Source organism: Gallus gallus, chromosome 1 (assembly GCF_016699485.2).
Source record: "Gallus gallus isolate bGalGal1 chromosome 1, bGalGal1.mat.broiler.GRCg7b, whole genome shotgun sequence".
Classification (NCBI taxonomy): Eukaryota; Metazoa; Chordata; class Aves; order Galliformes; family Phasianidae; genus Gallus; species Gallus gallus.
Window position 1 is genome coordinate 117,731,800 of NC_052532.1, and position 22,303 is coordinate 117,754,102.

Consider the following 22,303-nt stretch of genomic DNA (forward strand, 5'->3'; position numbering starts at 1 on the left):
CACAGCCTGAACCAATGGGTGGGCTACGTGAGTCTGCACGGGTGTCCCCTTTGTCCCCGCTCTTCTCTCCAGCGGCACAATGGTATGAACGGAGGAGGGTCACATTCCTCAGCTCATCCTTTTCTCCAAACTGTTACCGGGAGGGGTGAGTTAATTCCCTTCTGATGTCTTTTCCTCTTGTGCCTATTTCTCAAATAAAGGCTCTCTCACTGCCTTCACTTGTTCTACAGAAGGGAAGGGAAGGGAAGGGAAGGGAAGGGAAGGGAAGGGAAGGGAAGGGAAGGGAAGGGAAGGGAAGGGAAGGGAAGGGAAGGGAAGGGAAGGGAAGGGAAGGGAAGGGAAGGGAAGGGAAGGGAAGGGAAGGGAAGGGAAGGGAAGGGAAGGGAAGGGAAGGGAAGGGAAGGGAAGGGAAGGGAAGGGAAGGGAAGGGAAGGGAAGGGAAGGGAAGGGAAGGGAAGGGAAGGGGAAGGGGAAGGGGAAGGGGAAGGGGAAGGGGAAGGGGAAGGGGAAGGGGAAGGGGAAGGGGAAGGGGAAGGGGAAGGGGAAGGGGAAGGGGAAGGGGAAGGGGAAGGGGAAGGGGAAGGGGAAGGGGAAGGGGAAGGGGAAGGGGAAGGGGAAGGGGAAGGGGAAGGGGAAGGGGAATCGTCTTTTGGACCCTATCCAGTCTGTCCATGGTTTCTTCAAATTGTGGGGACCAAAACTGGACACACATAAGAATCATAATGGTTTTCTTTTCCCTACCTTAAGCTTTCTTTCCATTTCCAAAATTCCTATTCACAATCTACTGTGGCACTCAATCCCATCTTCAAAGTGAGTGAACAGAAAGTCTTCCCCAACAAAGACTGTCAGCCACAGTGGAAGTCAAATACAAGGCTTACAAAGCCCATTTGACCTGGAATGACTTTTGTATTTAAAGAAACGTCTAACTAAATGTTATTATGTTAATGGCATGGTAGAAAAGTTTCTTTTTCAGCTAGGCAGACAACTTAGTGCCACAAGATGAATTGGACTCTAGACTTCAGCCAAGTATTTTGACAGGTAGTGTTATTTTATGGTTCTTACTATACTTTGCTGAAAAGGCTGCTCAATATTCTGAGTGGTTAACCCTGCCTTCTTTCAGCTCAAAAATTTACCACTTCAGTCTGTTAAAGTAATTTTTGCAATAGTAATCAGCAGCTACTACAGAAAATGAGTTTTATCATTAAATAATCATACCCTTGAGAAGCTCTGGGCACACAGCTGGCTCTCAGCTGGATCCAAACAGCTGAGATAAAACCATTACAGAGAAACGATACCTCTTGCCTTTGAGTATAAATTAAAATAGTAACATCATTATTCACATTTATCTTACAACATTTCGCATATATGCAAAACTGCATACCCATACTTATAACATAGGGTTGAAGGCAGTCCACACCATTTGTATAAATACACCACTGCAATATATGAACATACTAGTAGATAACATGAAAACAGTTTAGGTTTTGTTTTTGTCTATTTGGTGGCAAGACAAATAATGCTGCTAGCAACATTCTTCTAAATAAAATAATATAAACTTCTTTGTATAAGTATTATATATTCTACGTAGGACTATATAACACATTTTAACCAGAACTGAAAGAAATGCATCTGTTGGATAAAACAACTAAGGTAACTAGGTCACTCCAGCACTAGGCAGAAAGGGACTTCCCAGTGCAGCTCGCTGGAGCCAGAATAGAGAGCGAAGGACTGTTGAGACAAAGAAATCGCTGCCTTTGTAAAGACACATGGTAACTCTGGGGGAAGAAGGCTTCTCACTCTAAACTCTCCTGCATCCTGCAAGAAACGTCCACCCATATCCTCCCCATGCAGTAGTTCTCCATTCTCCAGTGTCTCCCCAGCTACAAGGAAGGAAGACAAAGTCAAGCATCCAACACTAAGAGCAGAGGGTTCTGCTTGCAGTGATGCTTGTCTGGCTAGAAAAACCTGTCAGTAATTCCTCTGATGTAGGCTAAATAAGCAGATCTTTTCTTCCTGAAGTATGTAATCAGCATAAATACATTTTTTTAATGGATTTCCTGGTTTTCCTAAGGAGCCCTGTTTATCATTGCATTTGAACTGATCCGAGCACAAGTGACCAGGATCAGGTGAGGAGGAGATGACTGTTAGATGCCTAGCTGTTCCTGTTTCCTAGCCTTACTGTCTGGTTGCAGTAAGATTAATTCAACAGAATACACCCAGAAAGTCTCCTTGGAAATTGGCATTCAATACATGAATATACGTACATCACTCAGAAAGTAATGCTTCCTATCATAATTTCAATAGAAACAACAACAAAGAGCACAATAACACTATTTGATAGAGCGAATTCTTGACTATGGAAGACTACTTTTTCAACAGTCACCAGCATTAACTATGCATCTTCACTGGCAATAAGAGCCTGAATGCAGTGTTCCTAAAAACCTGCACCAGAGGAGGTGACATTCTGTCACTGTTGCCATTGCTGAAACAAGCCACCCACCCCTCACTGTGCTCACATTCACTGTTTGGTCTTCCTAAATGTTCAGCAAGCATCAATGAATGTCAGTGGGTGCCAACTTTTTCCTCATGGAAGAATTCAGTGATACACCTTCGCTTCATACACATTTCCATGTCAGATGCCATTTTGTCAGACTTCCCCTTTGCTGCAACCTGTCACACAACAAAAAAAATGTAGCAGAATATTGGTGGGAAAGTTCAACCTCTATTGCCATACACAAAATTACACAGAATCACACTGAATTGCAGGAGTTGGAAGGCACCTCAAGAGATCATTGAGTCCAACTCCTCTGCTAAAGCAGGTTTCCTACAACAGCTCACACATATAGGAATCCAGACAGGTCTTGAATATCTCCATAGAAGGAGACTCCACAGGCTCTCTGGGCAACCTGTTCCAGCTCTCTGTCACCCTTACCGTAAAGAAGTTTCTCTGCTTGTTTACATGGAACTTCCTGTGTTCAAGTTTTAGGTCATTGCTCCTTGTCCTATCACTACACATCACCAGGAAGAGCCTGGCCTCATCCATTTGTCTTCCAACATTCACCACCAACATCTGCCTCTGATGTCGTAGGACAATGTAATAAAGTAGGAGGCATTACTTTCAGAGCAGCCCTCCTAAAAATGGAGAGAGTCCTGATTAATACTTCAAGTGGTAACACTGTTCCATGGGATTTATGTAGCTCTGCTCTAGGTTCTGCTCAGCCTACTGAACTCGATTTTCCAATGCAGAATGACACTGTGCTGTTAAATAATAAGGCTGTTCTAGAATTGCAATAAGGCCGCTGAAGGGAATTTGATTTATCAAGACATAATCATCTCCTGGAGGGGAATGAAGACACCTGGCTGCCTTCTGCAGTCAAAATTTAATATTAACATTTATAACAACCCCCCTGCCTTACATAATGCTTACTTAATAATTTAATTATCCAAATATGTACAGTTTATGTTTTTCCCCCTACTGGATGCCTAATAGAGCTCACATTACTGTTTTTGTAAACACTCAGAAGCAGATCTCTCTCCATGCTGAAAAGTTCCTGCAGAGACACAGTACCATGCTGTGGAATTTGCTTCACCATGGAATCAATGTCATGCCAAAATAGCTTTTATCAAGAAGCGCTGCCTAGATACTTATTTGAGTTCAACGAGATATTTTACACTAATGCTTACACTCAATGTTTAAGTCTTCAAAATGTTCCACAGAGGCTCCCCAGACTGATAACTGAAGATTAATCCTCTTCAAAGATACACTCAAAGCTGTCAATTTCTGGATCAAGACTGTTTTCCTAAGATCCTGCCTTTTGGATGAGTAACAGCGCATGCTGCTGTTGGCTGGCAGCATTACCCTGACTGTGCATGGATGGAGGGAGGACCTACAGGTTGTTCTTCTGGCATGGACACAGACCTTAATGTTTTCCTACTAAAAATCAAACAAATTCCCACTGATAGCATTTGGATCCTGATCTACTTGTCTGATACTTCCTTTTCTGACAGTAGGCCAAAGTCTAACACTTGAAGAGAAACAAGTACCCGAACTCAAAACAATAAAGGACTGATAACAAAACAATTATTTTACAGAATTTCCCAAATCAACATAAAGATTACTTGTAAATTGAACAATTGGCCAGAGTTTTGTCAGTCAGGCTTCTTTAACAGCACATTTTACATCATCAATTGCATATTTTCTTCCTCTCCTATGTTACCACATAATGTTTTTACTTTTGCAAAGAGTCCTGGCCATTATCTACAAACAAAAGAATGTATTTGGACAATACCAATTTGCATGCAAATAATATTGCTTTCTATTGCACCTATGCTTGCACAGGAGACTAGGTTATAGCCAATTCCCATTCTCTCTTTTAAGACACTTGAAAAGCGATAGTTCTAAGGATTATGGAACATCTCATTTCCTCCTCTCAGCATTGCCAGTCTTTATTACCTAACTGCTTCAGCTCATATTAAAAACTATTCAAAACCTCAGAGACACTTTGCACAGCCTCATGAAATTTATTTTCAGAAGAAAATGTGTTTGTTTTAGGCATAACATATACTTCATGTTTATTACTGAAAGCTTTTAGTACCTTTGTATTGACTTGAACAATACTAACAAGTTAAGAAAATACTTTTCTTTTTTTTTTGCAGTCCAAACCATGAGCAACCCTACTGTTGGGGCTTTTTTGGTTGTGGCATGCATAGCTCAGGAAATGTCTTGGATAGTTTCATGGACAAGCTGTGGAAAGCTGTCCAAATTTTAAACTGGGTAATAACATTTAAAGGCTGTGCCAGAAAAGTAAGGCAATACTACGGCTGCTCTTCTGCAGACAGAATAATCCAGTTCAAGAGACAAAGTGCTACTGAAAGGATTTGCTTAAATAGGTGTTTGAATCATAACTCATCCTGAATGTGAGGTGCAAGGCTGGAAACTGATTTTTCAGGATAATATTCTTCACTTTCTACAGCACCAGTCTTTCAGGTAGAACTACCTCCCACCCACCTTGCTCCAATCCCATGGTAAAATCATACCCACTAGCCATACTGCAGATTTAAATATACGTGTACTTTTATTATAAAAAATATATAATTTTTTTTCTTACATCCTCAAGGATTTCTCTCTCTCCAGTACTCACCAAGTTGCTGAACACTGAGTACTGAATGTGGCTATGTCTGTGGCAGTAAGACGTGGGAAACAGCCAGATTGGGAGACACAGAGCTGAGGACCCAGAATCCCCACACTAAACTTATTCTGGAACTTCTATATCAGGCTAGCTCTAATCAAATCTGACAGGCTGAATGACCATTTGGGGCAGGAGCATGCTAGGTACAATCCTGTAGTGTACCACCTGGTTTTGTTTTATCTCAGAGGAAATTATTTCAAGATCTCTGAAAATTCTCTTAAATTTGTGAACAAAAATACACTAAAAGAACTTCATTATCACAACTGTTTTAAAAGAATGCTTCAGATCCAAATTTATATAGTAATATAGACACAGCCTTTGCAATTTAGAAGCAGCTGTTTTCTGGGATCTGAGCAAAACTTAAGCAGTGCTCCTCTTGGTTCCTAGTCAGCAATCAGCCATACACGTCAGGAGTGCTCCACATATCTCCTATATCAGTTCTCCAGACAGCACGCTCTGCACATTAAAACTACTGAAAAGCTGGTTTAACTTCTGAAGAACTTCACTCCTTGAGTCAGAGACCTTATCAGGAGGAATGTGATGAATGGAAACTAGTAATGGAAAGTACAGCTGTAGGGACATACAGAGAAAATGAAACTATATAACATTTACATAGACGGATTCCCTTGCTGAAAGGGAAATCATAAAATTCTCTCTTCCTCTTGATAAAACTGTCTGAAAGTTTGGATTTATTTCTTCTATGGAAAAAATTTTACTGAAAATACATTTCAGCAGGAAGCTTTGCATTTTTATTTAACACGGTTCTGAAAAGTACCAAAATAAAAAGTTTAGTGAACAAAGCCAAACACAGATTCTTGTATTTAAAATTCCCTTCAAATCTATTCGCAGCTATTAGAAAAAAAAAGACTATATTAAATATTAAAAAAAAAATTAGAAACCACCCTTGTGGGGTATATTGTTTTTTTGTGGGTTTTTTTTTTAGCAGCTGTAATTAGATAAAAACTGTAATTAAGAAATCAAATGTTTGAAGCTGAAAATTTAAATGATTTATATTTATCTACAGAGCAATTTTGAATGACTTTGCAGTCTTCTTGATATTCTGTGCAATACTTCGTTACTGAGTCGGTTTTTCCTATAGCTTTTCTCTATTTTGTAACAATCTTCTATTTTCAATTCTTGCCTTGTAAGGTAGTATTTTCATCGCTTCTTTCTGAAAGAGACTGCAAGATGTTCAATAATAAAGTGTCGTGGTGCATATTCTTTGAACGTTTAAAGAAAGAACCACCATGGTAAGGAATAGAAAAGGCTTATCAGCTTAACCCAAAGTGAGGATGAGTCTGCTGAGACTTGCAAAATACTCTTTAGCACCATGATCTGCTGTGTTCAAATCAGGGCATGCCAAGAATGAAGGATAAGGGAATGCCTGCTTTCTTTGCTGGTCAGACATATTCAGGAGCCTGTTTTCATTTTACTGAACTATTAAGGAAAAAGTAGTGTGAAACAGTACAGTCATAATTTTAATTGTTTTCTTCTACTTTTACTTGCAGCAAACCAATTTAAATGTGTTCTCCATCCTGTCCAGTCACCATACCATACTCAAAATCTGACCTCTAAGGATATGGTCCATTTCTAAACTAAACGACACATTGGACCACAAGCTTCTTAACATCTATTTTCTTTAGGGAAACTGACCTTTGGTCCCAAAAGTGATGGTTTATTTAGCAATCCTTTTGTGTGAACATCTAGAGAGGGGTAGAACAAACAAGGGTAGCTACAGTTCAGCACAGTTCTAGTCTCCACCTTATGACATTGCCCTTCTTTCGGCACTTTCCATGGTTGCTGCTCCTTCCACATGTGTTTCATGTGGAAACCATGGAGGTTATGTCCTTAGAGCTTCCTACATTTTTGGTTACCCCCGCTTTCTGCTTCTCTGGGACAGAAACTTCTCCAACCTACTTCCCCCTCTACTGCTTGAGGTTTGGGGCATAAACACAGATTTCCTGGAGTAATACCTTTGACATCCAGTGTTTTTTCAGATGTTTGTAGGGTCCAAACAAAGGGAAGCCCACTAACATATTGCCTTAGTAAGACACATTACAAAACCCTGCTCCACTGTCACAAGAATCACAGAAAGGAGCAATTAAAATACTGTCCTGAGTAAGGCCTACTCTTGCAACTTCAGAGATCATAAAACTAATTCAGACTTCTTTAAGCATGGCCATTTTTCCTTGATAAGTATTTTCTTCCCAATTTATGGATAATACAATGTCTACCACTTCCTACTAAAAGGAAGTGCTGATACAAATGTTGTTTATACTTAAAACCTTAAAGCATTGATAAATGCACTTAAGTCGATGCAGCTAAGTTTATATTCTGAATCTGATTTGAGTGGTGTCAGGGACGTTCTATCTATATGAGCCTAAAGACAGTCACATTTTTTGTTTTTGTTGTTATTATCTTTCTTACTGCTTGTCACGTCAGATGTGAGAGCTTTTCAGATACAGGAACAACATATGAGGCATAAGAGCATAGCTGATCGTAGTGTCATAGAGTACGTTTAAAATTACTTATTGGAAATGTGTGACATTTTTAAGAGCCCTATCAATAAAACGTAGTTAATAGCTAGGATGAGTGGTATCTCTGTTTCAAGAATACACTGAATGATAAACTGTCACTTGGAAAATTCAGCACAAATCTTAGAGGAACTAGTGCTAACATCTTTTAGAATTGTACTTCCTGTAGCACTCCCCATTGCTCCCCTTCAATTTTTCAGGTCTCCCAGTTTCCACTGAAACCACCCCCTGAGGAAGAGAAATTCCCTCCTGCTACTTAAAACAAATACAGTGTCCGTTCTGAAACAAATGCCTCCTATTTATGCTGACCCACGACATCAAGGGCGGGTGTTGGTGGTATGGCAATAGAGTTGGAAATTTCCCACCAATATTCCATTATATTTTGTTGCCGTGTGACAGATGGCAGTAGAAGTGCAGTCTGACACAGAAGTGGCATGAGTGGTGGAAGTGGCATCTGACATGGAAGTGCAGATGTATCATGGAAACATAGAATGACTTAGGTTGGAGAGGACCTTAAAGATTATCTAGTTCCAAAACCCTGCCATGAGCAAGGCTGCCCCCCACCAGCTCAGGCTGCCCAGAGTCCCATCCAACCCGGCCTTGAGCGCCTCCAGGGATGGGGCACCACAGCTTCTCTGGGCAGCCTGTGTCAGTGCCTCACCACCTCTGAGTAAATTTCTTCCTAATTTCTAATCTAAATCTTATCACTTCCAGATCATGTAAGAAGTCAGTCCCTCTCCTGTTGGTAAGCTCCCTTCAAGTACTGGAAGGCTGCAATGAGATCTCCCTGTAGCCTTCTCTTCCCCAAGTGGAACAGGCCCAGCTCCCCCATCCTTTCTATAGAAAAGGTGCTCCAACCCTCTGATCACCTTCTGTCCCTCATCTGAACCCACTCCAACAGCTCCACATCTTTCTTTTAGTGGAGGCCCAGACCTGGACAGAATCAGGCCTTACAAAGGCAGAGTAGAGAGGGACAGTCACTTCCCACTCCCTGCTGCCACTCCTCTTTTAATGCAGCTCAGGATATAGTTGGCCTTCCATTCTGCAAGTACACACTGCTGGCTTCTGTCCAGCTTTTTGTCCATCAGGACCCCCAAGTCCTTCTCCGCAGGGCTGCTCTCAATGAGTTCTCAATGAGTTCTGAAGCAAAGGTGTGGAACTGAATTCCTCCATGCAGAAAAAGTAGCACCCATCATAGCTGAACTTCATTTCTTGCTAGCACAAACATTCCCTGTGCCTACAGATCTACTGATAACCCAAGTTAGAGAGCACACATTTAGATTGCTAGGTGTGGGCAGTCAGAAGTGCTGAACACCACCCACTTACACTGTGTCCTACATCTCCATCACAGAAAGCGCAGTGAGAGCTTTTTAGAAGACTGAGGGAAAATGTAATAATTTCTGTAAATTTCAGTTAAAAACAGTATATTGGTTGGTTCTAGTAGTCTCTTTCTTTCTCTCCCTCTCAAGTTTCAGCCTTAAGCTCCTTGTAATACTGAAGGCTCATAATTACAAGCTCCGACAAAGCCCTTAGTCTCTAATCACCACCTAAAACACTGCATGGTTCAAGAGGTACAAGGTCAGTAGGCATGAAAGGACAAGATGATAGGGAACAGATTGCTTTTATTATACCTTATATCAATGTGACTTAACCACCTCCAGTTCCTTTGCCAGAAAAAAATGTCAAATAGTTACAGGTTTCTCAAGTAATGTCAAACTAATGGCAAATTGTGTAAATACATGTCAGTGAATAAATCCTGTGAAAATTGGTCCTTAATATGAAGATTTTAGATTGTAGGAAATAAGAAAGAAATCCAGTCAAAAATGCATATAATCAAAATGAAATTATTAGTTTCCTTCACTGAGATTTTAGTTGATAAGTGAGCATCAGACACATAGTGGATCTTTGGGTTGAGTCCTAAGCAAATGTGCAATTTGCTCTTTCTCTGTCTTCAGTGCTGCTAATCAATTTAACATTTAATGCTTTTGGAGGGTCACGTGCATTACCCAGTCAGCCTTAATGATAAAGAATGAAAGGGAAGAAAGTAAATTCTTGTTAAACATCAAAAAGAACAACAAGAAAAGTTCAAGAAAGGGGAAAAAAAGGAGCTCCTGATTCTGAACAGACAAGGTGCAAACAAGGTTAAAGGAGTAACACTTTTCCTTTTCTTTTATCCCCTAGAGGCAGGGAGGAAAGTGCAGGCATACCTATCAAGAGACTTGTGAAGAAGGCACTGCCACATCTGAAACTCTGAGACAAGTTCAGTGACAGAGGAGGCAGAAAGATAGACACTGTGAAAAAATTATATTAAAACTATAATATTCTGCCTTCCCAAGAGGACTGGAACATATGACAGAAACAGACATAAATGACCTGTGGGAGGATAGATAAATACTGAAGAAAAATGAGATAATGTCAAAAAAGGTTAGTTTTAAATTAATTTGACAAAGTTTCAGTAGCAGGAGGGATTTATTCTAGGCTTTTCAAGTCAGTGGAAAAGTGATGAAGGAGCAGAGGGAGGATTTAGGCATCATTCAGTCTGACAACATTTTCTCAAATGATTCCACTTACTGTTTTGTTTTGTTGATTTTGTGTTCTGTTTTGGTTCTTCTCTTTCCCTAGCTCATGCAAATTTCTATGAGAGTGGAGTTCTACCAGTGGACAACATATATAAGGACTGCACATATTCAAGTATATATTATAGTATATATATAAGTTGTATAGGACTGTGCTATACAGAAGACCAGACCCTTTTGATGAGGAGTGCCTTTTGCACACAGATGTGCAGGACATCATCATGTTGCTCAGAATGGCTTCCCACTCCCGGGGTCCCATGTCTAATAAGTATGAGTATGGAAGCATCAGAATACACAAATTTTTCCCCAGATACCATCAACAGACTCATGTCTGCTATTCCACAATAAAAAGCATTTTAAAATGTTCTCTGTAACTATAGTGAAATTCCCCCATAACTTGGCGATTTGCTCCATCTGGTTGAGCAAAAGGCTGTGCTATCTGTAACCAATTAGCTGTGATTGGTTAACACAGTTAACATCACTGGTTTCTCCTCATCCCAGTTCCAGTGAACGTCTTCCTCCCTAGTACTGCTTCTACTGCCAAGACACCACACAGCTCAGTGATGTGCTCCTGCCCTTCTGCCAATGCCACTGCTCCTCCACCAGCCTGGGCACTTCTTTCCCAGCTCTCTTTGACCTTTGCAGCCATTGTCTCTTTCCACAAAAAATAAGGTAAATATCTGACCTTGCACAAGAGCTAACAGTTGTCATGCATCTTTCTTTCTCCAAGACAATAAATGTAGAAATAGCAGGTCCAAATACTATTTAAAGTATTTCCTAAGCTGGAGAGGAATTAAAATATTGCATAAGATTGGGGTCGGAATATGTTCTGTGTTTCTGAGAAAACAAAGATACTTGAAATCATAGAAACAGAAATGATTTACTGCTCCACAGCTCAAGATCATTCTGGAAGCATGGAAGATATTTGATTATTTTTTATAGAATTCCTTCAGAGATAAAGCCATCAGAGGACATCTGTCCCTTTCTCCATTCCTCCTGATAAACACATCCTCCTCTTATTTCATTTGGGAAGAGTCATTTAGAGTATCATTAATTATTCTAAAGTTTGTAAATAAAATCTCCCCTTCAAACTTGCACCATGAAAATGCGGAATTCAAGAACAGATAATTTAAAACTGTTTCCAGTTCCTTCCTGGAGCTTTAGTGGGTGAACACTTTTGTGGGTGAACCAGAATAGAAACACACATTACCTTTGTACTCCTCTTGACCTGAATTGCTCAGAGAAATGAAAGTCTGTGAAGGTTTACTAAAATGGTATTGTAATTACATACATAAGCTTCATAGTTCACATGCACATTCATTATTTTTTCCCATCATTTTCACCTGGTGATCTTTGAGAATATGAAGTGTCATTTAAAATAAGGGGGGATTACGCTCTGCACTGGGATTGCCTGCAACAAGTGACTTAAGGAAAAAGTCTAGCCAGCTTTGGCAAAGACATTTAGTTGAAGAAAAGCATAATGAAGAAACAGCTATTCCATCACTCCTTGTACCTTTATATTGGATGTATTTTCAGTGGGGAATATATGATGAACAGGTGTTACTTCTGTATTGCAATTAGAAATATAGTACATTGTAGGTAGTGCCTGCACATAAGTAGAATCATAGAATCACAGAATGTCCTGATTTGGAAGAGACCCATAATCATAAAGATTGAGTCCAACCCCTGGCTCCACACAGAACCACCCAAAAATCAAACACAAGGTTTGCAAGTGTTTCCAAATGCTGCTTGACTTCCATCAGGCTTGGGTCTATGACAACTGCCCTGGGCAGCCTGTTCTATGCCCACCGCCCTCTGGTGCAGCCCCTGTCCCTAACCCCCAGCTGCCCCTCCCCTGACACAGCTCCATGCCGTTCCCTCGGGCCCTGTCTCTGTCACAGAGAGCAGAGCTCAGTGCTGCCCCTCCGCTTCCTGTGAGGAGCTGCAGCCGCCATGAGGCCTCCCTTCAGCTCCTCTGCTCTGCGCTGAGCAAACCAAGGGACCTCAGCTGCTCCTCATACACCTTCCAGTAGATGCATACAAACCTCCATTACAGACAGCCTATCGACCCAGTGAGCTCTAGCAATCAATAAACTGCTAATTGAAAAGTCTACTTTTCATCTGTGAAGCACTTACAAATGAAAACTCAAAATAAAGTGTGACTGTCTTCCATCACAAGATGTTAATCACCACCACCTAAGCTCCAACAAACGTCTTCATGGCTGACAGTGTTTGGGTATTTTTATCCTCAGAAAGCCTTGAGTTTAATTTGAGTTCTGTCATATTACCAGCCACTGTTGCACGTTCTTGAAGAATAAATCGTACTATGTCTGACAGGAATTCTGTAATTTCTTTGTTGTAACATTTAATACTGAATATGAAATACAGTTGCGTTGAGCTATCGAGTATGTCTTAATAGGACATTACTGCCTTAATTGAAAATTATTTTTTTTGGTGATTACCTTTTGTTAAAATTTTATTATTGGTAAAAGGTCATCGAACTTTTATAACAAAACAAAATAAGTCTAATTTCCTTTTCTTTTTTAGTGCCATTTGGATCAATTCAGACAAGTTCCATTTTCTTCTGAGAAAGATGAAGTTGCATCTCCAAAATGAGTTGTGTAATGAACTGATGGACCTGGGGGAATTGATTGATGCTCGACTGAACATGAGCCAGCAGTGTGCCCAGGTGGCCAAGAAGGCCAATGGCATCCTGGCTTGCATCAGAAACAGTGTTGCCAGCATGAACAGGGGCAAGAAAGGCATCCAGGCCCTGGACGTGTTCAGAGAAGGGCAACAAAGCTGATGAGGCGTCTGGAGCACAGGAGCAGCTGAAGGAGCTGGGGTTGTTCAGTCTAGAGAAGAGGAAGCTCAGGGGAGACCTTACTGCTCTCTGTAACTACCTGAAGGGAGGTTGTAGTGAGCTGGGGGTCGGCCTCTTCTCTCATGTGACTAGTGATAAGACTAGAGGGAATGGCTTCAAGCTGCACCAGGGAAGGTTCAGGCTGGACGTTAGGAAATACTACTTCTCTGAAAGGGTGGTCAGGCACTGGAATGGGCTGCCCAGGGAGGTGGTGGAGTTACAGACCCTGGAGGTGTTCAAGGAACGTTTGGACGTTGTGTTGAGGGACATGGTTTAGTGAGAACCATTGGTGATGGGTGGATGGTTGGACTGGGTGATCTTGTGGGTCTTTTCCAACTTTGGTGATTCTATGATTCTATGAAATTACTAGCAGATCAATGTGATTCAGATTCACTATAAATTAAAAAAAAAAAAATCAGGAGGATTTTTTGAAGAAGAAAAAGGCTTCCCTGATACAATGCATGAGTTCATTCAAGCACTTCTACAGCCACCAAGCAATTGATGGCAGTCCAAGAATAGTTTTCTAAAATTTCCATGCTTCCAAAGAAATACTTCCAAAGCAATTTCCTATTATTGGCCATGTCTGTGTTGCCAGTATTACAATGTAAGATTTTTTATTTCAGTTCTTCAGACAGTGAAGCACTCGGTTCACAGTTTTACCAACAGGGAGTGATCAGATAAACATCATCATTAAACAGTAGGAATGGCAAGAAGAGTTTAAGAGTTAAATTACATCTGCAACATGTTCACTGTCCCCTTGAATCTTCAGGACTGCATATATTACTGTGAGAGTCAAGTTACAGAAACCAGTATGCAAACAGCAGGCTTTAAGAGAGTTACTGCTACTAACAAAAGTAGCTTAGCATCAGTGAGTAGAGAAACAGAGCAGGAATTGTACCTAGATGCTCCACTTCACCTTCTGGAAAACTCTGCATCTCTCCACTGGCTCACTTTTGGCAATCCCTAACTAGGCACAAAAGTTAAATAGTGAAAAGTATTAGTTAATATAGTCACTCTCCCTTCAACATTCTGTGGTGCAGATGCCAGACAAGCAAATAGGACTGAAGTTTGTAGGTTTACATGTTTCAGAAACCTTTTTCACATAAAAGAAACACCTATATTCCCTGTAAGGTCAGAGACAAACCACAGGAAAGCAATTTCAAACTAAATTCACTGAGTGATTCCTCAGACAGCAGTCCCCACCCTGCGTCTACTCTGGAAACCAGCAGAAAATGCTGAACACCAGACTCAGCCTCTGGAAATCAAATTTTCTTATCATCTTCTGAGAACAGATGAAACAAAGAGAGGTGCTTTTGTTTTTCAATAACTGAATGAAGGCAATAGACACAGAAATATTATCTCAGTGTTCAATTCATAGTTTTGTGATCATAATACTTATGTGAAAAGTAGAGGTTGAGGGTTTTGAGTTTCTCTTCATCAACTGCAGAGGTGGAAGGAGGAGTAATAGTCTCTAATACATCCATAGAATACAGGCCACTACCAACGAAGCAGATTCTAGCTAGAGAGTGCTTCTCGTTTTAAAAAGGAAGTGAGCAGAACTGGGTTTTTTTCTGTCTTGCTGCCTCAACTGTATAGGCTTATCACATAACAACCTGCTGTGGATAATACAGGGAGGGACAGACTGCTCTGTGGGACTAGATCCAGTGTCTTTTCTCCACAAAGTAATAGCTAGCTGTAATTTTTTCTTCACTTCTTTTCTACCTATACAAAGAAAGCCCACTTCCAGCTGGTTGTAGATGTTGGCTTTTACTCTAATTGCTCTTAACCACGTGACTCACACCAAAGCTGAAGGTTTCAAATTCCTTCAACTTAGATCCAAGTCAGCCTTCGCTAATTAAGCAGCTGATGCAGCTGCGCTACATGCCAGTAGTAGACAAGAGAAGTGCAACATATGTGCTTGTCCACTCTTCAAACAGAATTATCTCTGAAGGGAGCTTACCACTGAATTTGATTGCCTTCCGTGTAAAATCAATAACCACAAGCTAGTCGCTAATAGGTTTTCTGAAATCTCCATTTCTTCCCTTTTTGAGGGTATAAGCTTGTTAATTTTTCCCTTGTAATTTTATTTCATTATCTTGTTAGCTTTCTAATCCACTTATTTTTTGTAAATTTCTCGTTCATTTAACACAAGGTGGAGAAAGGACTTGAGATGGAGATGTCATTAAGGTGAGTGAAGGTTTCTTAAGAATTAGACAAACAATTGCAATCTGCAGAATAATTTCTGAGAAAAGCAAAGAAATTGAACTTACTGTCTATTTATTTTCTATTCACCTTAGCAATTGAGAGTTTGTGAATGATTAATGTTCGAGGAGACTAGTCAAAACTCAGCAGTGCACAACAGCCTGTGGATAAGTGCATTTTGATTTCTTCCTGTGGTGGAAAATGTATGTGTGAGTGCATTAAGCACTTTCTTGTCCATTCATACACTTACTACAATGCTCAAACAATTGTACTCATAACTTTTGTTCTCTTTGTCATTTGGCTTTATGGTTCCTTTTTACCTTTTCTTTTTCTATGATCTTTTAGATATGGCTGCCCTGGTGCTTAAATATCTTAAAAGTAAATAGTTAAAATATGCCCTAATATGTAATATGCAACAATTGTATTGAACAGTCACTACAATTACATTTTAATGTGCTTTACACCTATGGCTTTTTAACAACAAACTCAGTTGAATACATCATCAATGAGAAGTCTGCTAGCATACTTAAAACAGTTCTCTTATATGATTTCTATTATAGCTCAGTGCACTCCAACTAGTCTCACAATTCGGGTGGATATTGTGAGTCTGAACATGAATTTTCCTAATACATCATAATTACAGAAGCACTAAATAATGTTTTGATCACCAACTGTGAAAGTAATATACAGTCTTCATGATTTCTTGTTTCTAATACATTAAGTCACAATATATAATTAGCTTGAACAAAATAAAGGTACATCCATTTTTTTAAATTATATTTTAGCTGAAAATTTCATAGAGGACTATGTTGGAACACTGTATGTGTTGGCATATCTACAGTAGGATAACTTCTTCTAATGGCAGTGGTGTTAAGATGGTATTAAGCCATAAGAAGTGTTAAGAATGGAGGAAATACAGCTGGGTCAAATGTTCTTGAACATCCTTTCATTATGTTTGTAGTATCCCAATTGCCAAGATTTTCACTTGCTCAGTTCTCTTCTTCAGAACCTTTGTCTTCATTGAATGTCCTCTGAACAAATACATATTATTTATTAAAAACAATTTTCCTATAATATATCCCACAGAGTTAATATTAAAAACAGGCAGTCATTCTAGCTAAGTTTCCTACGGGGATCCATTTAAGAAAAGCATTTATGCGTGTGATTAATTGTATGTGAAATGTGTCCTACTGAGGCCTTGTTCCTAAGGTTTGAATCACTCTCCAACATGAACAAGTGCAATATACTTTATCACATAAAGCCTGATCCAACCCTCTTCTAACTTTTGAAAACTTCTGTAGAGAATGTTTGAACTGCTCATTTTCTTAAAATACTGTAACTCCAGGCCTCCTAAATGTCACACACAGGTGTCTCAAGCTGATTCTTTTATCTGATAGGTTCTGTCTCTTTACCTATATAGACATGACAGATCACATGTATATTTATAAATGGACATGAAACAATGTATTTTTAGAAGAAAATGACAGTGTTTACTTGAGTGGATATAACTGTCATTGCCATATCTTTCTTTGAGTTCACCTGACAATATTAAGAAAGTGTTTCTGTTCAGATTTTAAAAACTCTAAGCTTGAACAAATTCACCCACTTCCAAAACTTTTTAAATGGAGGAGACAACTTTGTTTAATGACTGACTTATCTTCTCTGTATTTCATAATGAAGGAAAAAAAGGCCTGTGTTGCATAAGACAGACAATAAATCAGATGCTGTATGCTTCTTTTTTTTCCATATAAAATACTTGCAGTCTCATGGAATCACAGGGGCTGGAAGGGACCTCTGGAGATCACTGAGTTCAACCCCATGCTAAAAGGAGGTTTCCTACAGCAAGTTGAACAGAAAAGTGTCCTGGCTGGTCTTCTCTCCAGAGAAGGAGAGTCCACCACCTCTCTGGGTAGCCTGTTAGAGTGCTTTGTCACTTTCAAAGTAAAGAAGTTTTTCCTTGTGTTCGTATGGAACTTCCTGTGTTCCAGTTTGTGCCCAATGCTGAATGTTTTGTCAGTAGGCACCACTGAAAAAAAACCTGTCCATTTGAAACTCGCACTTCAGATATCTATAAGCACTGATAAGCACCCTTCTCAGTCTTCTCTGGGCTGAACAGCCCCAGGTCTCTCAGCCTTTCCTCTTGCAGGAGATGCTCCAGGCCTCTAATCATCTTTGTGATCCTCCACTGGACTCTCTCTAGAAGTTCCCTATCTTTCTTGAACTGAGGAGCACAGAACTGGACACAGCACTCCAGATGTGGTCTCACCACAGCAGAGTAGAGGAGGAGGATCACCTCTCTTGACCTGCTGGCCACATTCTTATTAATGTACCCCAGGATCCCATTGGCCTTCTTGGCCACAAGGGCACACTGCTGGCTCATGGCCAACCTGTTGTCCACCAGAACACCCAGGTCCTTCTCTGCAGAGCTTATCTCCAGCAGATCACCCCCTAACCTGTACTGATGCATGTGGTTATTCCTCCCCAGGTGCAAGACTACACTTGCTCTTGTTAAATCTTATCAGGTTCCTCTCTGCCCAGCAATCCAGTCTGTCCAGGTCTTGTTGAATGGTAGCAAAGCCTTCCAGTGTGTCAGCCACTCCTCCTAGCTCTGTATCCTCATCAAACTCACTTAGGGTGGACTCCATCCCTTCATCTATGCCTTTGATGAAGATGTTGAACGAGAACAGATCCAGTACCAACCCCTGAGGAACACCAGTGGTTACAGGCTTCCAACCAGACTTTTCAACACTGACAACAACCTTCTGAGCTCTGCCAGCTGACCAGTTGTCAATCTACCTCAGCATCCACTCATCTATCCCCACACTTTCTAAGTTTCGTAACAAGAATGGTGTGGAATATGGTGTCAAATGCCTTGCAGAAGTCAAGGCACACAACATCCGCTGCTCTCCCACCATCTACCCAGCCAGTGATGACATCATAAAAGGCAGTCAGGTTGGTCAAGCATGACTTCCCTTTGGTGGATCCATGTTGACTACACACAGTAACCTTCTTCTCTTCCAATTGCTTGGAGAGGACATCCAGAACAAGTTGTTCCATCACCTCTCCGGGGATGGAGGTGAGGCTGACTAGCCTGTAGTTTCCCAGATCTGCCTTCTTGCCCTTTTTAAAGACTGGAGTGACACTGGCTATCCTCCTGTCTTCAGGCATCTCTCCCATTTGCCAAGACCTTCCAAAGATGATAGAAAGCAGTTCAGTAATCACCTCTGCCAGTTCCCTCAGCACATGTGGATGCATCCCATCAGAGCCTGTGGATTTGTGTACATTAATTTTGGCTAGATGTTCTCTGGCCTGATCCTCCTTGACCAAGGGGAAGCCTTCCCTTCCCCAGACTCTCCCTCAGACCTACAGAATCTGGGGTTCCTGGCAGCTAGTCTTGGCATTAAAGACTGAAACAAAGAAGGCATTCAGAATCTCTGCCTTCTCAGCATTTCCTGTTACCAAGGTACCCACCTCATTTAGTAGGGGTCCCACATTTTCCCTAGTCTTCCTTTTACTGTTGACATACTTTTAAAAAACCCTTTCATTATATCCTTTACTTCCTTTGCAAGGTTTAATTCCAAGAGGGCCCTATCCTTTCTCACTGCATCCGTACAGGCACTGCCCATGTTCCTATATTCTTCCCAGTTGGACAGGCCCTTCTTCCACTGTTCATGGACCTTCTTCTTTCTTTTTAGTTAATCTGTGAGTCCCTTGCTCATCCCTGCAGGCCTCTTGCCTTTCCCAGTTACTTACTCTTAGGGATGCACCAATCTTAAGCTCGGAAGAAGTGGAGTTTAAGGGCTAACCAGCTCTCGTGGGACCCCTTACCTTCTAACGCTCTAGCCCATGGGATACCTCCAAGTAGGCTTTTGAAGAGTTCAAAGTTGGTTCTCCTGAAGTCCAGGGTAGCACTCCTACTGATTGCTTTGATTCTTCCTTCCACACAAGATCTTGAACTCCATCACCTCATGATCGCTGCATCCCAAGCTGCTCCAGCCATCACATCCCCCACCAGCCCTTCCTCGCTGCTAAAAACAAGGTCAAGTAGCACACCCCTCTGCATCAGCTCCTCCACCACCTGCATCAGAAAGTTATCAGCAACACATTGCAGGAGCTGCCTAGACCTTGTGTGTCTGGCTGTCTTTGCTTTGCCAGCAAGTATCAGGATGGTTGAAGTCCCCCTTAAGAACAAGTGCCAGGGGCAGCAAGGCTACTTCCAGCTGTTTGTAAAACTCCTCATCCACTTCCTCCTCCTGATGGAGGCCTGTAGCACGCACCCAAAACAGTGTCACCTATGTTAGCCTGCCACTTAATTCTTACCCACAAGCTATCCACTTGTTTATCATCTCTCCCCCCCGCAGTGGAGCTCAATACATTCTAGCTGCTTTCTCACATAAAGAGCAACTCCACCACCTCATCTCACCTTGCCATCCACAACAGCATGCCAGTTGTGTGAGCTGTCCCACCATGTCCCCATGATTGCAAGGAAATCACATCCCTGTAAGCACGCACGGATCTCTAGTTTTTCCTGTTTATTCCCCACATGGTGTGCATTGTTATACAGGCACTGTAGGAAAGCAGAGAGTGCAGGTATCTCTAGAGGGATGCAGGAAGGTTTAAGCCGGGCTCTTGGCAATGTTATCTTCTCTGAGTCTTCACAAGATCCTACTGGACAACTGGGAGGTTTTCCTCCACAGTTTATTAAAAAGACAGCATTCCAATGCCCTTCTCTGTCACAAGGAACTCCATCCCCATCCTCCATCAAATCCATTTTAACGCTCTGGTAATCAGTCCAGCCAGCTTGCTCCCCAGAACACTTCGGCCTCTACTGCTCAGTCATGTTCTATCTCACGCCACCATTAGCTATGCATTTCCACCAGTGATGAAACTCGCCTGTAAAACTCTGCATGGCCATGCAGAACATGGCTTTTCTTTCACACTGTTGTCACCACTGTTGAAATACAACACCCTCTGCCCACTGTTTGGTCTCCATAAGCATTACATGAGCATTGATGAATGTCTATGAGGCCAATTTTTCCCACATGGAAGAGTTTAATTCCACACCTTTGTTTCACCCACACTTCCACGTTGAATTCCATTGTGTCAGTCTTTGACTTTGTGGGCCAACATAATAAAATAGAAGGCATTACTTTCAGAGCAGCCCTAATATATATATTAATTATAAATAAACTTCCTTACTTCACTTTCTAATTTTTTCCTGTTATAATACATTTTGCTCCAGAGACAGAAAGAAAATGATAATGTATGTGTTTGAAATGTGCAATATGTTATATCACAAATTGGTTTTATTGAAGATGCCAGATATCTAGTCCACCAGTAAAATCTGATACTGTTAATGCCATCTGAGAGCAAGGGGAATAATTGCACAGCTCTCCTCTCTCTGGTTTTCTTTAAATTCTATCCATCCATGATGACAGTTCTGATTTGTGTGAAAGTTTTTCAGACACATTAAACAGTGACTCTTCACTACTGTTTCCTAACAGTAGTTTGAATGTAAACTGGATTCCCCCTGTTGAAAAGGAGACAAGAGCACAATAGCAGTATAGGGATACTGCTGATACAACTGATACAACTGATAGTTGCAGCTGGTTGTCTATGACGTTGGACCTAAAAGGAGACAAGAACACATTAGCAGTATCCCTGATACTTGCAGCTGATGGTCTATGATGTTGGACCTGAGATTAAACTGATCAGAAATTCAGTGTGGGGCTGTTCTGCTGCTATGTTCCACAACAGCAAAAGGCAGGTATAAACCAGTGCTTCTTGATGATTTTCCTTTTCCTTCAAACTTTCACCCTGTTATAAGCCACAAAACAGTCAGTATGCACAATAAGGAAGAGGGAGCTAAAGCTGAGTAGACACGTAGAGGGAGGTGATTTGTCTTGAATGTGAAAGCATGACTAGGCTATATTGTAGTTTTTAAGCACACAAATGTCTAATAGAATAAGCATTTGCACACTCTTCTTCTCAGAGCATTTCTCATTATCAGTGGGGGCTTTTGCAAGCTTAGATTTAAAAATAAAATCCCTTCACAGTGTTAGCACCACGTAAGGGAATTTGGAGAAATCTATTATAAAAGAGAAAGGCAGACTTTCTGCAAATATGGTGAGAAGTATACTGTGTAGTAAATTTGTGTATCATCCCTTAGCTAAAGCCACATTGGGCTGAGGAGCTAACACCCTTTTGGTATAGGCAAAAGCTCTCTGAAGAGATCACAAAGCCTTGAGTGCTTCAACTGAGAACCATATTAAGATGCTTCAACTCAACCGTCTTGGATCATGTTTTTAAAGGTAGCTGAGCAGACAGAGATACAAGGCTACCGTTCTGAAAATCCCAATGAACTTTTTTTTTTCCTGCTCCTGAATACATCTTCAAAAGTATATATGCAATTACATATAAATATATGTGTGTATCATACTGACAAATACCATTTCAGAAGTCAAAAGGTTTTCTTGGAAATGTAATTCACAAACTCACCTTGTCAAGAAGTGGGCTTGCTTGTCACTAACTGCTTCACTTACACTTGTCATAGGAGAGATTTGACTGTAAAATGGAAAAACAGACCAGTTCAGAGATGGCTTAAAATATATACAGTGAAATGGAAATCAAGTAGACTCAAAGTGCTGTGCAGGTGGGTTGTACCCAACCCTGAGAATTGAGCAAAAGTAACTAATAAGACAGCACTGGTGCTCAGAAGAGGCAAAGCCAGCAGATAAAATATGTAGAATTTAACTTCTGGTCTGACTTTTCAGAGCAGCAAGTGTTCAGAACTTTCAATTTTATTTGCACAAAAGTAGCTGTATTCTGTTTCTGGATTAAAAAAAAGAAGAAGAAGGAAAAACTCAAATATTTTACATATTTTTAAATTGAAATATTTTTTAATTGAAATCAAACCAATGGAGCATTCTTGACCCACAG